At 44.0% G+C, this 16,060-nt stretch overlaps 1 long non-coding RNA gene across 2 annotated transcripts in view; it reads right to left on the bottom strand.

The window, feature by feature from the left end:
• Positions 1 to 464: 464 nt before the first annotated feature.
• The window catches only part of 1700081B01Rik, a 43,165-nt gene continuing 27,569 nt past the window's right edge, over positions 465 to 16,060 (bottom strand). Inside the window, exons 3-6 of one of the 2 annotated variants that reach the window (XR_377079.2) lie at positions 14,550 to 14,625; positions 14,356 to 14,451; positions 13,951 to 14,013; positions 903 to 1,145 (exon numbers count right to left, since the gene is read on the bottom strand). This is a non-coding gene — a long non-coding RNA (RIKEN cDNA 1700081B01 gene). Of the gene's footprint in view, positions 1,146 to 13,950; positions 14,014 to 14,355; positions 14,626 to 16,060 lie in introns of both variants that reach the window. The other variant, XR_377078.3, reaches the window with a different exon arrangement.

The following is a 16,060-nucleotide window of genomic DNA, read 5'->3' as shown; positions in this document are numbered from 1 at the left end:
GGGTCATCTCATGTATAGTTCTGGCTGGCCTGTAACTTACTATGTAGACCAGGCTAGCCTGGTACTCAGAGGTTCTCCTGCCTCTGTCTCTGTCTCTGTCTCTGTCTCTGTCTCTGTCTCTGCCTCTGCCTCTGCCTCTCTCTGCCTCTCTGCCTCTCTGCCTCTCTCTTTGTCTCTCTCTCTGCCTCTCTCTCTGCCTCTCTCGCTGCCTCTCTCTCTCTGCCTCTCTCTCTCTGCCTCTCTCTCTCCCCCTGCCTGCCTCCCCCTGCCTGCCTCCCCCTGCCTGCCTCCCCTGCCTGCCTCCCCCTGCCCCCTGCCCCCCCTGCGCCCCCCTGCGCCCCCCTGCGCCCCCCTGCGCCCCCTGCGCCCCCTGCGCCCCCCCTGCGCCCCCCTGCGCCCCCTGCCCCCCTGTCCCCCTGCCCCCTGCCTCTGCCTCTGCCTCTGCAATGCTGGGATTAGAGGTATGTGCCACTGTGTCTTTGATTTAATTCGTTGGGTCCCCTGGAGCCTGGAGTTACATACTGTCCTGAGCTACTTGGCAAGGGGCTGGAAACCAAATTCATGCTCCTCTGCAAGAACCATGTAGCTCTGTAACCACTGAACCATCCCTCCAGCCCTGGATGAAACAATTGTCAAAGGAATTGGCTTTGCACATGCTTGTCTTGTGGTTGAAAACTAAAGTTGCAAATCCATATTTGTTTGGATATTGAAACTCTGCCAGGTGATACTTTGTTCCCAGAATGCTTTGGGCTCTTCCTGGTGGCTGAGAGACTAAAGATGCCAATGATCATTTTCTCACGATGACCATCACTTCACCCCAGAGTCCCTCATTAGTGCAGGATGTCAAGAATCGACTTGCCTCAGATGTCCCCTTCCATCCTGTCATTTCAGGTCAATTGGTGGCTTTTATCCTCCAAGCCCCTGGCGGGATTTCATTGTTATCTGATCCTCATCTTTAATCCCTTGTCACACATCGGTGTTTCCTTTTCTCAAAATGAGGTTTCTCAGTTCCATTTCTGTGCACTGCTCATTAGGCAAATTTGACAGAATTGTACCTTCATACTGTGGAAATCCAACTTCCCTTTTCAGAGGAAAGGCAGAGGAAGGGCAGGTCTAGTAGATTGTATTTGCACATTGGACTGCTGCTGCAAAAGAGAGATACAATTATAGTCTTTAAAATAATAATAATCATTATTTATTAAAATAATATTATATGTTACTAATTATATGACATATTTTATATTATATATGTTAATTGTATAATATATAATATAACAAAAGTATAAAATTATTGTTTATTATTATAATAATAATTTTATTATTGAAGCAGGGTTTCTCTGTGTAGCCCTGCCTGTATTGGAACTTGTTTTGTAGTCCAGACTGGCCTTGAAATTAGAGATCCCCTGCTTCTGCCTCCTAAGTCCTTGGATTACATATATGTGCCACCACACCTGGATCTATTATTTTCATATTGTAATTATGTGAAACTGTGTGTGTGTGTGTGTGTGTGTGTGTATGCATATAAGTGCAGTACCAATAGAGGCCAGAAGAGGGTATTAGATCCCCTGGAGCTAGAGTTATAAGCAATTGTGAGCTACCCACTGTGAATGCTGGGAACTGGATTTAGATCCTCAGCAAGAGCAGTCCTAGCTATTAATTGCTGAGCTGTCCCTCCAGCCCCTTTCTAGACATTACTTGTAAACATAGATTGCCTTTTTTTCCCCTTCATGCACAAATCTGCCTTATACTTGCTTAGCCAGACAATTCATTCATTATAGACACGTTCATGTTTCCATGAGTCAAATTTCAGGAGCTGGAGTAGATATAACTGGGACAAAAGAAGCTATGGTAGCACATATTCATGATCCTCTTAACTGTGGTTGACTTAAGATCAAATTACTGTAGGATAACGAACCTTTGATGAAGTTTGCAAGGCCATGTAATTAATACATTGGACTGAGTAGGCAACCAGGAAGGATCACTGAATTTGATTGATTTCAGGACACATTCCAAAAAGATGGAATTCACACACTTTGGGAATTCAATTCAGGAGTGTGTACAACGATTCCCCATTGGATTTTTGTTCAACCATGAAGCATATAATTAATGCCAGGTAACTGAAAGTTAAAAGAGTAGTCTGATTTTACTGCAATGCCTTTGGCATGCCATAGATGCCTTGGCTTCTCTTAATTAAGGGGAATCCTACTTGGGCTTCTGTTAACAGGTCCTAGAATGCTTCCTACTGTGGGATCTGGTGAGAGATATCTGTAAAGAAAACTTGTAGTCAAAGAGGGTATTTGGGGATTTCTCCTGGCTAAGGCTTATTTGTGTTTTCCTTTGATCCTGTTCTTTCTTTTCCCTTTGCTCATCTAGGGTTGAAACACTGGTGTTTTGAGGTTTTGAGAGCATTAGCTGTGAGTGACCTACAGGTGCAGTTTTTGCCTTCTCAGTGAGAGCCACTGCTTAAGGCTGAGCTGAAGTTTGAGGAAAAACTGTGCCCATCTTCCTTGTGTGTCAAGTCCACTGCAAGCAGAGCTACCTCCAAGATTTAGACACCTGATTCTGCAGCTGTGTGAAGTCTGTTAGACGAATACTTCCCCAAAGAGCATCAAAATGTAATATACACACACACAGAGCTCTGGAGCCATACACAAATAAGTCCTATATGCTCTACCTCCTGTAAGTGTGACTGTAACTGCTCAGGCCTCCTTGGTCACAAGTCATAAATGTCACTCTCCGCTGTCCTGCAGAAAAATCACCTTTGCTGACTTCCAGGGCAAGATGTAACTGTGATTGATTATACACACTCTCTCCATTCCTTTGCCAGTGAGGATCTGAATGCCCTAAGATCTCCCATTTTCTACAGCAGTGGTTCTCAGCCTCTCTAAGGCTGACATTCTTTAACACAGTTCATGCTGTGGTGGGCACTCCCCTAAAATTATTTTGTTGCCACCTCATAACTGTAAATTTGCCACTGTAACAAATAGTAGTGTAAATATCTGTGTTTTCTAATAATCTTAGGTGACCCCTCTGAAAGGGTCATTAGATCCCCCAAGGGGTCATGACCCGTAGGTCTCTTCTAGAGGCAGCTAAGATAATGAAGTATGTATTATGCAATACGTTTATTGGCATCATTCTTGCTCAGCTCATGTTTGGTCAGCCATGTTGGTAATACTTTATGTATGTAGCTTCTGACATTAGTAGAAGACATAATCTCACAGCAAACTTCCAGTTCCTCTAGCTCTTATAATCTCTCCCCTCCTTCTTTTGCGATGTTCCCTGAGCCTTATGGTCAGGAATTGGAACCGAGATCCACAACTCCACATTATGGCTTTCTGTAATGGTCTCTGTTGCAAAAAGAAGTTTCCTTGATGAAGTGTGTGGACTACACTTACCTGTGGGTATAAGGACAAATATTTGGAACGTAGTTAGAGATTATGCTAGCTTAGTGAAGTGGAAGTTGTAGGGTCTCCTCTAAGATCCATGACTTCACTAGCTCTGGGTAGCATGCTAACCTGGATGGGGGGAAGCTCATGAGGCCTCAACCCTACACAAATCACTACAGGCAACTAAAAAATGTGGAGACTGGGAGAAATAGTCTTCCTCAGGGAAGAGCATACTAATTTGCTACACAATTCCAAATAGCCAGCCTTGAATACACACACACACACACACACACACACACACACATATTTAACAGACTGGGCAGGCTGTATTTAGAAATATATATATATATATATATATATATATATATATATATATATATATATATATATATGTGTGTGTGTGTGTGTGTGTGTGTGTATATCACAACGCATACATAACAATAATTAATAATGAGAGAGAGAGAGACCATGAGTTTGAAAAAGAACAAAGAAGTATACATGGAAATGTTTGGAGGGAGGAAAGGGAAGGGGGTAATGATAATTGAGAAAAAGAGAAACAGCTGGGAAGTGGTGGCACACACCTTTAATCCCAGCACTTGGGAGGCAGAGGCAAGCGGATTTCTGAGTTTGAGACTAGCCTGGTCTACAAAGTGAGTTCCAGGACAGCCAGGGCTATACAGAGAAACTCTGTCTTTAAAAAAAAGAAAAAAGAAAAAAAGAAAGAAAAGAAAAGAAAAGAAAAAGAGAAACAGGGCCTCAGTGGTTAAGAGCACTGACTGCTTTTCCAGAGGTCCTGAGTTCAATTCCCAGCAACTACATGGTGGCTCACAACCATCTATAAGGGATCTGATGCTCTCTTCTGTTGTGTCTGAAGACAGCTACAGGATACTCATATAAATAAAATAAGTAAATCTAAAAGAAAGAAAGAGTGAGAGAGAGAAAGAGAAAGAAAGAAAAAAGAAAGAAAGAGAGAGAGAGGAAGAAGGAAGGAAGGAAGGAAGGGAGGAAGGGAGGAAGGAAGGAAGGAAGGAAGGAAGGAAGGAAGGAAGGAAGGAAGGAAGGAAGGAAGAGAAAATGAAACGAGAAACAAAGGAAAACCTGCTGGCTCACAGTTTTTTCATACATAGAACAACTTCAGGAGCCTAAGAACAGGTCAGGTTGTATGAGTGAGAATCTCAGGCTGAAGAAGAGGAAACCCTTTTCTTGCTCTCCAATACATTTCATTTGTAAATATTGAGAAGTGCTATTCATTCCAAAGATAACATTATATTATGAAAAAACTGCTCACAAAGTTCCCAGGGGCATGCTTAGACAAACACACAGACCCAGGAATGCTCTCCCTGCACTTGCACCCTAGGGCTTGAGTTCAAAAGATCAAAAGATCAAAAATAAAAAAATAAAAGTCTGTGTGTATTACCTGCGTGTAAATTCATTCCACATGAGAATGTCTAACTTAAGAAATTAGATGTAAAAGGATTTGGGAAATTGTTTCGCATAAGAAGTGGTTTATATCAAGAATAATTAGATGAAGGATCAAAAAGGCACAATTCCTTTGGTGGCTTAAATGGGATGTCCCCCATAGGCGCAGGTGTTTGAACATTTGGTCTCCAGCAGGTGGTGCTCTTTGAGAAGACTGGAAACTTTAGGAGGTGGAGCCTTGCTGGAGGAAGTACATTGTGGGGGCAGGCTTTCGTAGCACATCTCACTTCAGACTTGTAGTTGAAGATGTGAGCTCTCAGCTTCCCACTACCTGTTGTCATGCCTCTCCATCATGATGGACTCGTCTTAGTCTGGAAAACTTAAGCCAAAACAAACTCTTCCCTCTCAGTTGCCTTTGCTGATGGTGTTTTTGTCACAGCAACAAAAAGTAACCAATGCAAGCTTAAAAGTTGCAGATAGGAAAGCAAGATGATTCTGAACCCCCACTTCCTGGAAGGTGAGCTTTTATCATAAAGATGCAGGTCTTACAGCCTTTGCCAAAGCTGTCTCTAGGCTTAATCACAGTGACTCTGTAAAATCTACTAAACCTTCCAGGAGGGCAAAATTGCTAATGTGAGAATTTGCCATTGATTTGGCAGCTGAGGAGCTGCTCATTATCAGTACTTATTATATCCACCTCTGGGAAAGTGCTGGCTAAGCAAGAGTGAGCTCCTCATACCAGGAATAAAGGTGGTTTTACTTGAAAAAGCTTGGAAATGTGAAGAAAAAGGGGGAGAGGCAAAGATGCTGTAAGACCATCTTGTTACTATTCAGGAGGAAGGCAGTGGGTGAGCTTGCTCGCTAGGTGCTCATTAAAGAATCAGAGGGAGGATTTCCTAGAACCTTTAAGCTGGGGGAAAAACATATTTGAGATAAATTAACTTAGCCAAATCAGCTGAATGGGAAATCTGTGGCTCTCAACTTTCAATCAAGAAAATATACAAGGTAACAGAAGAGTATCAGAAATGAAAAGTGCCTATCTATTCAATGTTTTACTCTATATTTGGATGTATTGTATTGGATATTTTAGGAAGGAATTTTACCAACATAATTGGAGGTCATGTGTGTTTCTTCTTGGTTCTTTTCTTTTGTGCTCAAGGTTGTGACTATTGTGGATACATTCTATTGCTGATAAATACCATGACCAAGAGCAACTTGAAGGAGGAGAGGGCTTGTTTGAGATACAGTTAGTAGCCCAGAGTTGAGGGAATTCAGCACAGGAATTCAAGTAAGGAGAAATTTTGTTTGTGGCCTCATTCACAGGTTCATGCTGGGCTAGCTTTTTTATCCAGCCAATGACAACCTGTCTAAGGAATGGTGCTACCCATGGTGGGCAGTACCCCCAAGTTGCTGCAGTTCTGCATATTCTTTACAAAACATTTTCATGTTTTCCCTGTGTTTTTGATTTTGGGGATTTTCTGCTGTTAAATCTTTGAGTCAGTAACCTAGCATGAAATGTATGATTTGAGGTCATCTCACACACATAGCTTGTATTTTTAGAAACTCAACTCGTCACCAATTTAAGTTCTATTTGTCATGACCACATTTATTGTTTATACTACAGTTTGTTTGTTTTTTAATGTATATGGTACTACCACGATGAAAGATAAATCTCTGATAGTGTTTCACAGATAGGTTATCTGTGACCTCTGGTTTTTACTTACTTGTTTTTATTTTTTATTTCCCTTTTTATTTCTTCTTTCTTTCTTTCTTTCTTTCTTTCTTTCTTTCTTTCTTTCTTTCTTCTTCTTCTTCTTCTTCTTCTTCTTCTTCTTCTTCTTCTTCTTCTTCTTCTTCTTTTTTCTTCCTTCTTCTTCTTCTTCTTCTTCTTCTTCTTCTTCTTCTCCTTCTCCTCCTCCTCCTCTTCCCCTTGCCCCTCCCCCTCCCCTTCCCCTCCCCCTCCCCTTCCCCTCCCCCTCCCCCTATTCCCTCCTCCTCCTCCTCCTCCTTCTCCTCCTTCTCCTTCTCGTCCCCCTCCCCCTCCCCTCCCCTCCTCCTCCCCCTATTCCCTCCTCTCTCCTCCTCCTCCTCCTCCTCCTCCTCTTCCTCCTTCTCCCCGCCTCTCTCTCTGACAAAGCCTTACAACCTGGGCACTAGCTTCTCCTTGAACTTGAACAATCCTTCTGTTTAAGCCCCCTGCATTCTGGTATTGCCAGCATGTATCATTCATTATACCTGGCTGTTGGTTGTTTTAACTGATTGATTTTCCTACTTGTTTTGGTTCAAATTTTTATGCTTCTTTGAATGCCGACAAATTACAGAATGGATATCAGATGTACATTTTTTATTTGTTAGAGTTTTTAAAAATTATATTTTAATCAATGTACTTCAAGTTTATATGTCTCATTGTTTTGCTTGGAAATTATTTATCCCTTTTGGTGTTTTTAATGATTTTAAAAGAGACTACAGTGGATTAAGAGCTTGATTTTCTCCACTAATGAGGCCATTTATATGTTGAGTATTCTAAGTAATTGTGACAGAAGAAGGTCTAGTGAATCAGGCTGTGTGAACTAGCCTTTAACTCTCCTGTGTCCCATGCAATATGGCAATTGTAGAGAGATGGTGCCCGCATGACCATATTATCCTATGAAACAAAAGTGGAAGGTTGTTCAGGTACAATTGTAGACCTCTAAGCATGGTCTGTAACTTAATCAAAATAGGCTGGTCTTGACCTATACAGAGGTCCTTTGAAATGAGTGTCACGAGGCCATGCTTTCAAGCAGGCAGGCCTTCTGCCACATTTTCATAACTGTTTCAGCAGCAATGAGGGGTGAACTCTAACAGGAGCTTGGGCAAGCTAGCAAGGAGCCTCTTCCCAATCCGTGGTTTCAAAAGGATCCACAGCTCAGCCAGCATCATGAGCTCAGCCTTGGCAGACCCTGAGTCTCAGGCCTGTCAGCCATAGAGACAAAGGAGAACAAAGAAAGTACCCTACATGGTGCTGTTATGTTTGAGTGTAGGATGGCTGCACTGGCTCCTGTATCTGGTCTCCAGCTGGTTGTGCTGGTTGGGGTTATAGAACCTTTGGGGCTAGAGGTGGAGGGTGGAGGCTGGGGTTAGAGATGGAGAGTGGAGGTGAGTTACAGGGAAGGGTTTATAGAGCAGCTCTGCTTCTAGCCTGAGTGTTCAGCTTCCTGCCTTCTGATGTAAGGTCTGCTGTAAGTCCTCATCGACACAGATCACACAAGTCACCCAAACTACTCTCCTTCCACTGCCATGATGGACTACTAGCAAAGTGACTCCTCCTTTCCGTTCCTCTGGTCAGATAGGCTGTCATAGCAACAAGAAAGTAATAGGTACATATTGAGGATGGGGCATAATGGAGCCACAAAGAAGGGACAATCATGCTGTCGGCATAAGGGATGAGATGGAATAAGTCAGATGCAGAAGGAGTATGACTGCCATGTTTTCTCTCGAATGTAGAAACTCGAATATAAAGATAGAAGAGGACCTATTAGGGAAAGGGGAGGGGCTGAGAATGGGGGTGCAAGTTAAGATGGAGAGGGGGCTGGGAACAATAATGGGATATATGTGTATATGGAAACGTCACAGTGACTTCTACAATTGGATGACAACCATCGATTTAAAAAAATGATACGGTAAGTGTGGGTGTTTTATACTGAGTGTGGCTACTTGGCATAAAGCAATTGAAAATTCGTTAGATTTCCCCCATCAGATGGTGGCGACAGTGGGGCCTCAGGCCTAAGTGAGTCTCTCTCCTCCTACTCTCTAGACATCCCTGTCTGTGATAGGCCAGCTCCTTTGCCCCCTGCCTGCCAGTAGACAACACCCCCACACACACATACCCCCTCCTGGTATTTTCAACTCACTCTCACTGGCTCTGAGGGCCCCTCTCCTCAGTCTGTGCTTAGAAATCCTCTCAGAAGGAAGGCCGGGAATTTAGTCCATCGCAGCATGACTTAAACGGCACTGGGTAGCCTCTGGCTGTGTACAAATGTTCACTTTAAGTGCAGGGTTCTCAACTTCATTGTTATTAATCTTTGGAGCCAAAAAACCCTTTCTGGTTCTATGTGGCAGGCCAGCAGCCCACACCCAGGTGACACCCAAATGTGACTCTAGACATTGCAGCTTTTTGATCGGTGGCCAAATTGCCCTCAGTTGAGAATTAATGTTCTAATCAGAGGCCGGAAACAGAGTGTATACACGTATATTTACCGGCCAGACATGAGAAGGTAGCTCCAGGCTCAATTAACATTTGGCTTCCTGTTTCCCAGAAGGAAAATTACATCCCTGGAATGTTGCAGTGTCCTGCTAGGAAATTGAATCTGTTCGATCAATTAAACCAACGTGAATTGAATTCCTACAGTGTGTGTTGGGCAGAGGGCCAGCTGCTTCAGGCGGAGGGAGGAAGCTGGGTGTGACTTGGTCCGCATGGAGTTCTTTTCAATAGTTGCCTTAATGATGATCAATTTCGAGGGAGGAGAGTGTGAGTTGGTTGGGGCTCCTCGGCCAGGAGGTGTGATTGCATGTGTGGGGAAGCAATTACGATCGTTTTAGAGGTCTCATTCTCAGTGAGTTTAGGTTAAGAATTGGATTTCAAACCAGAGAACGGAAAGGACTTGGAATATTTAGAGCACAACGAGTGACAAGAGTTTGAAGCACATATATAAGGAACCCTACAGGTACCTTGAGGATTGTGTCACAGAACATCCCACCATATCCCTTAAACGTGCACAGCGAAAAGTAAGTCCTGTAATGTCATAGAGAAAAGAGGTAAAAAGATGGGTCGGTTTATAGTTTTCCCACTGCATTCTACAGGACACGAGGCTATATGAAGATGCTTTGGGGAACCCCAGGTTAAAGGTCTTCGATGTGGCAGGACTCCATGGTGTGAGTTCTATAGAACACCAGTGAGGTAATGCCGTCCTTGAGGTGCAGGGGTGTGAGGTTCTAAGGTTGACTTGTGGGCTAAAATATCTTTGAGGTAAAAACCAACCATGAGAATCTGTTCCTGAGGGTGCTGAGGCATAGTGCCCCTCGGTCCCAGTCCCCTGGCATCCGAAATCGACCAGCATTCACCAGCAGCAGATAAGGGAGATGGATTGAAAGCCTGTAAGCCCTGAGGTCACCTGCCCTCTAGTTACAGACACTCATTACCAAGAGCATCCAGATGCCAAGAGTCACAGCATCACTTTGCCCATCCAGAGTCAACACTGGCCAATCACTGTGAGTAAAGCAAGGATTCTTTCTCTAGTACTTACTGAATTCTCCCTCCTTTTCCTCTCTTCTGCCTTCCTCTCTCCCTCCCTCCCTTCCTCCTCCATCCCTCCTTTCTTCCCTTCTCCATATTGCCTCCCTCCCAGCCTGCTCTTTTGGCAAGCCCATGCACAGTTGCTATTGTTGATATTGCTGAATGTTAAATGTGCATGCAGCTCTATGGCTCTGTAGGAGTCCACGGCCCTGTGCAGCATAAATAATTTCAAATCAAGACAAGGCTGATCAATTTAAAATAGTCTAAAAGCCATGTCTCTAATTGAACCCCTTCTTCTTCTGGCTAATGGGGACAGAGTTTCCAGAAGTCAGATGACTTACTTTGGGGGGGGGGGTCACAGAAAGCTAATGACAGAGACAGGAGGACCGGACAGACCTCACACACTCTGCCAGATGGTCTGGCCTGCCTCCCCCCCCCCCCAACCATCATTGACATTCATGCTACACTGCAGCAAGTATCCAGCAATTTCTGCTCGGGGACTTTGGTTTAATGAAGCCACTGTTCAGCGTTTACGTGACTTCTGGTCAGCATTAATGTCAATGCTCAAGGAACAAAGGTATCCTAATATTCCTATATCTGGAAGGAGTCCAGGTCCTGGGCAGCCTGTCCACTCTCTCTTTTAGGAGTTTCTCTTGTGACCTTCATGCCATTCTGAAGACCATTGGCTCAACCATCCTAGTGTAATGTATTCTCAGAGAGGTAGTTCATTCTTGCTCTCTCTAGCCTTCCTCTAGCTCCTTTACTCTCCTGCCCCAACCCCCATCCTTCTCTCTGATTTCTCTCTGTCTCTTCCTTCTCCTCAGCCTTCTCCTCTTCCTTCTCCTCTTCCTTCTTTCTCCTATGTCCCCATCTCTTCTTTTCCTTATTTCTTCTTTGTCCTTTCTCTCCATCTCTCTTTCCTTTGTTCCCCTTCTCTTTCTTCCCCTTTCTCTCTCCATCTCTTTCTCCTTTATCTCTCTTCTCTCTCTAGTCTCCTTCCTCTTCCCCACCTCATTCCTCTTTTTTTTTTCTCTCCTCTGTTTTCTCTTCCCAGTTAACTATTATTTTCACTGAGTTCTGGTCACCCAGTCACTTAAGCACCTTTGTCTAGAATATTCCAAAGTTCTAAATTCCAGAGGGAAGGGAGCTACGCAGAGCAGCCTATGACACTTTGAAAGTATATTCTCAAAATGGACGGGACAGAGCTTAGCAACCTAGTGTGCCTGGAACCTACCTGAGATATTCACAGACACCAATCAAGGCTCAGTATTTCTAACAAGAGCATCATTCTGCTGGCCATCATTAAGACATCAATATCTATAGATGCTCACTTCAGAGTGCTGTGACCAGGGAGGGCACATTGGGTTGGGGCATGGTGAATGGAAAATGGGGTTGACTGAAGATCATAATGAAAGGTCCCATCTGTACTGGAGGAGAGTAGGTATCAGATGATTCTGGACTTAGCCTGTGTGTAGCTGCAGAGCATAAGTTGGGGGGGGGGGTAGAAGGGAGATAGCTGTGCAGGGTGTCACTAATGATGAAATCCTTCTGCTTGACCAGGGAAGAACAGAGCAACACACTATATTCCAGACATTCTGCTGCTTTGGGGATTTTAAGTTAAATAGTAATGCTTGACTTTTAGAGAAAATGGTTCCTCCGATTAAATCTTACTATAGAAGTGACTTGGGAAATGAACCACTCCGCTGAGAATCTCCCAAACAAGGAGCTCACCTCTGTGACCTTCCAGACAGATTTTGTTGGCATCATTCCTATGGCCAAGGTGAGAAATCAGCTCTGCAAAAACTGTCACCAGCTTGTCTTTCCACGGGCATCTTATGCAAAGCAGTACAAAAACTCTTTAGAACCTGATTTCCAGGCATCTAACACTCTGTCTTAAAGAAAACACAGTTTGGTTGAGTTTTGCTTACCCACTTCCCATAAGGTCTACCCTGGGAATCTCTTTTCATTTGTGGTGTTGCCGAGTGGTTCCCAAGGACCTCTTGTCTTTTGTCATCTCCATCTGTGTTCATATCAGGTCCAAGTGCTACACTTGGGGAAGATTGTTTCACTGAAGTGTGTAAGGACTGTGTGCTACAGACAGAGGCTCTAGAGGCCCAGGAACCAGCCCTTTATCTGTTAGCACTGCCCTGAGAGTGCCCAGGTAGCCTAAGAATTGGCAAAGTTTTGTGGGGAACTGACTAGCTGAAGCTGGACAGGTTCCCAGAGCACACTAAGCTGCCCGGGTATCTGCCCTATTGTTAGGGATGACATTTCTATTAGCATGACTAAAACTCCACTCATGGGCTGGAGAGATGGCTCAGCAGTTAGGAGAACGGACTGCTCTTCCTGAGGTAGTGAGTTCAATTCCTAGCAACCGCACGGTTGGTTACAACCATCTGTAATGGGATCCAATGCCTTCTTCTGGTGTGTCTGAAGACAGCAACAGTGTACTCATACACATAAAGTAAATAAATAAATAAATAAATCTTTTTTTAAAAGTGGGGGGGGGTTTAAGGATTTTTAACTAAGTGGTAAAGCATAGCAAGTGCAAGGTCCTGGTTCAGTCCTCAGCGCTGGGTAAAGAGAGAGAGAGGGGGAGAGAGAGAGAGGAATCTACACTCATGATGATGGTTGGAGAAACTCTGAGAAAGCTCTAGAAGTGATGGTGCATTTTTGTGGGGGAGTCATAAAAGCATGATAATGCCTACTGAGTTGTAGATCTACCATAGCACCCTAGCAAGCTATGCACATGGGCTACCCAGGACAACTCTTGAATTATAGTGCATCTAACTCTCAGCAGAAACCCCATGGTCTCCCTGGGGTGTGAAAAATGGAAGGTGTAAGAAACCCAATCTGAGAATGTCCCCTACTCCCTGTCCTGTGTGGCTGCAGAATCTTCAGCCACAGGTCTGCAGGTGTCTGTAGTTCCTACCCCTCAGTCCATGTGGTTGTTCTGTCTTCTTGTGTCTCAATGACATCCTTTTTGGTGTGATGGACAGGGACCAGGATGGACTGGTCTCTCTCTGGCAACCAGTCCTTTCTCCACCTGGGTAGGTTTTTAAAACATGTCTGAACCTCAAAACGGCATTGTCTCAGCTGAGGGAGGTCTTTGTCCCTCCAATGCTCAACAGCACCATGTCCTTAATTCCTTCTATAGCCTCAGGTAGTGGCCTGCTCTCTGTATGATCTGATCTTACTGTCTGTGCCTCAAGTGCCGAGGCCCTAGGCAGTGTACACATAAGTGAGAGGGATGGTTATTTTCTTTCTTATTTCAATGTACATGTGCTATGCATGCATATCTTTGCATGTATACGGGCACACACATGTGTATGTGGAGCCCTGAAGTTGATGTTGGGAATAATCCTCAATTGCCTCTCCACCTTATTTATTAGAGGGTACATCTCTTAATCAAACCCAGGGCTCACCCAATAGGACAACTCCTCCTCACCAACCTGCTCTGGGAAATCTTTCATCTCCATCTCCAAGGTCGCAATTATAGGCATGCTGCCATGCCCATCCAGCATTGAGATAGGTTCTAGACACTGGTCCGCATATGGGAAGGGCAAGTACTGTGACATCATCTTCCCCACTGCTGGCTTGTATGTGTGCTTTAAGTCATCATCTCTGGAATGTGGATTCTTGCTGCAGCTTTTTTTTTTAATTTATTATTATTTTTTAATAATAACCTCTGCATCTCTGAGTCTCTGTCTTGCCTCTTCCTGTGGCTGGAAACACTCTTCCTTTGCTTTACAAATGCTGCTGGCTCCTCTTCATTCAGAATTCTAGGAGTCCTTCCCTAATCCCTTTCTTGCTAGCTGCCCTTCATCCTCCCCTTATAGGTTCCATCACCAATAGGTATTCTGGTGTCCTCACCTGATTTCCTCATCAGAGGATGAAGGGTGCCGGAGGACTTGGTGACATCTATCTTTCCAGCACCTTGAACAACACCAGAACACATAAACACTTAATATTGGTCAAATTCAAATGTGAAAATATATAACTTTTACAAATAATAGGAGAAAACCATCTTCAGGAATTAAGGTAGGAAATAAATCTCAGATTACAAACCATATAAACCTGCTGGACCTGGGCATTATCAAAACTAAAGTCTTTTAAGATCAATTAATAATAGTTTTTGAAAGATGATTTTTTTTTTTTTTTACATATGTGTCTCTGTAGGCCTCTATGGGTATCTACATATGAGTGTAATGCCCACAGAGGCCAGAAGAGGGCATCAGATTCTCCCTGAAGCTGGAGTTATAGGAAGTTGTGAGTCACCTGATAGGGGTGTTGGGAACTGAACCCTGGTCCTCTGAGGAGGGTGGTGGAGGAATAGACCCATCAGAGCAAGTTCAGGAGAGAAGGAGATGGTGTCTATCAAAAGAACAAAGTGGTAGAAGCCTGGGTGTTTCTTGGTCACAGGTGTGACATGACATGTTTGTCAGCCTGTTAATATTTATGACCCATTCTACCAAAGCAGCCAGCAGAGCAGCCAATCCATCAAAGGCTTCGTCCCTGGAACAATTCTGTTTCGTGGGGCCATCAGCCCTGAAAAGCAAAATTGAGAACAATTACTGAAGAACGTGATGCAAATCTTCATAGTTGGTGAAATAATCAGGATTCTGTATTTGTTTGCTTTAACAGATTGCCCATACTGGCAGGTGAGCCAGGTCATTTATCACTGAACGTTCATAATAAATACGCTCATGTCACGAGCCTCGAAAGATCTCTGACTGCTCCCAGAGTCCATGTGCATCTTTCTAAAACTCTGCACTTCTACTTAGAAATACCAGATCTGAACTCCTGAACTCCAGAGAGCTCTGGGTCTCTGCTGTTTCGTAGGGAACTCTCTTTTCTCCAGAACTGGAGAACTACGGAAAGGTTTGTGGCTAAGGGAGGTCAGAGTTGTTTAATTTGAACTTCACTCACTGGCTGCTTCAGGATCTCAACGTGCCTCAGCCCTATGCGGGCTTGGCTTCCCTTTCTGCTGGGTAGGGTCTCTAATTCCTTCTAGAACAGTCTTCTCAGTTGACTTTGAGGATTGTAGAAGGAAAGGACAGTCTTGTTGTGTGATGGCCAGCAAGCTCATTATTTATGGCACCAGAATAATCCAGCATGGTTAAAAGGGAAGGCTTAAATAGTGATGAGGCATCTTCTAAGAGCATAGCGGAGTTAGAACTTACGGTCCATCTTGACCCAACCACCACTCCAACTATATGCCAGCCTCACCTGAAGCAAACAGCAAGCAACGTGCCCGTGATCTTTCAGAGTAGCGTTTTGACCTATTTTAACTGCAGAGCCCATGGTACCGATTCCTAACTGGCTTTAATTTCTCAACTAGTCAAAGTGATGTGCCTTTGTCCTTTGTCTTTTATTTGTATTAGCATATATTAATTATTCATAATGTGCCCTATTATAGCATTTTCATGTGTATGTGCAGTGTATTTTGATCATCTTTACTACTCATTATTCTCTCTTGTCCCCCCTCCCCTGACCATCCCTGCTGATCTGCTTTCAAGTAAGCTTCCATCACACCTCCATCTCCTCCTTCCCTTTCTCCTCAAGAGTTAGGGTTGTTAAAAAAAGACCACAGGGCAGCGAAGTGCTTATAGAATTGTATGTGCACTTTACCAGGGCTACACCAATGAAGAAAACGACTTTTCCTCCCCCAGTTGTAAATCCCTAGGGATGGGTGGGGCTTCCTTAACTCCTCCCTAACACCAGGACCAGATTATGTTGTCAGCACAGCTGTAGGGGAGCACTGAGGTGCAAAGCCTTTCCAAACCGGGAGGTGATGCCCCCATCCCTTCTTCCTCCAGTTCTTCCATTCTCTCGGCCCCTTCTGCATGCTCAGAACGACGTTTCCAAAGTTCATTTTATGTTTAAGTGACTACGCAAGGCAGTAGATCTCATTAGGTATTTTTGAACAAGGTGTACTTTTAGTAGGGTCTCCTCAATCACTCCCACACTGCTTCTTAATGCT

This window comes from Mus musculus, chromosome 5, assembly GCF_000001635.26.
Source record: "Mus musculus strain C57BL/6J chromosome 5, GRCm38.p6 C57BL/6J".
Lineage (NCBI taxonomy): Eukaryota > Metazoa > Chordata > Mammalia > Rodentia > Muridae > Mus > Mus musculus.
Note: the sequence above shows the minus strand (reverse complement) of the source record. Positions and strands in the feature narration are given on the sequence as shown.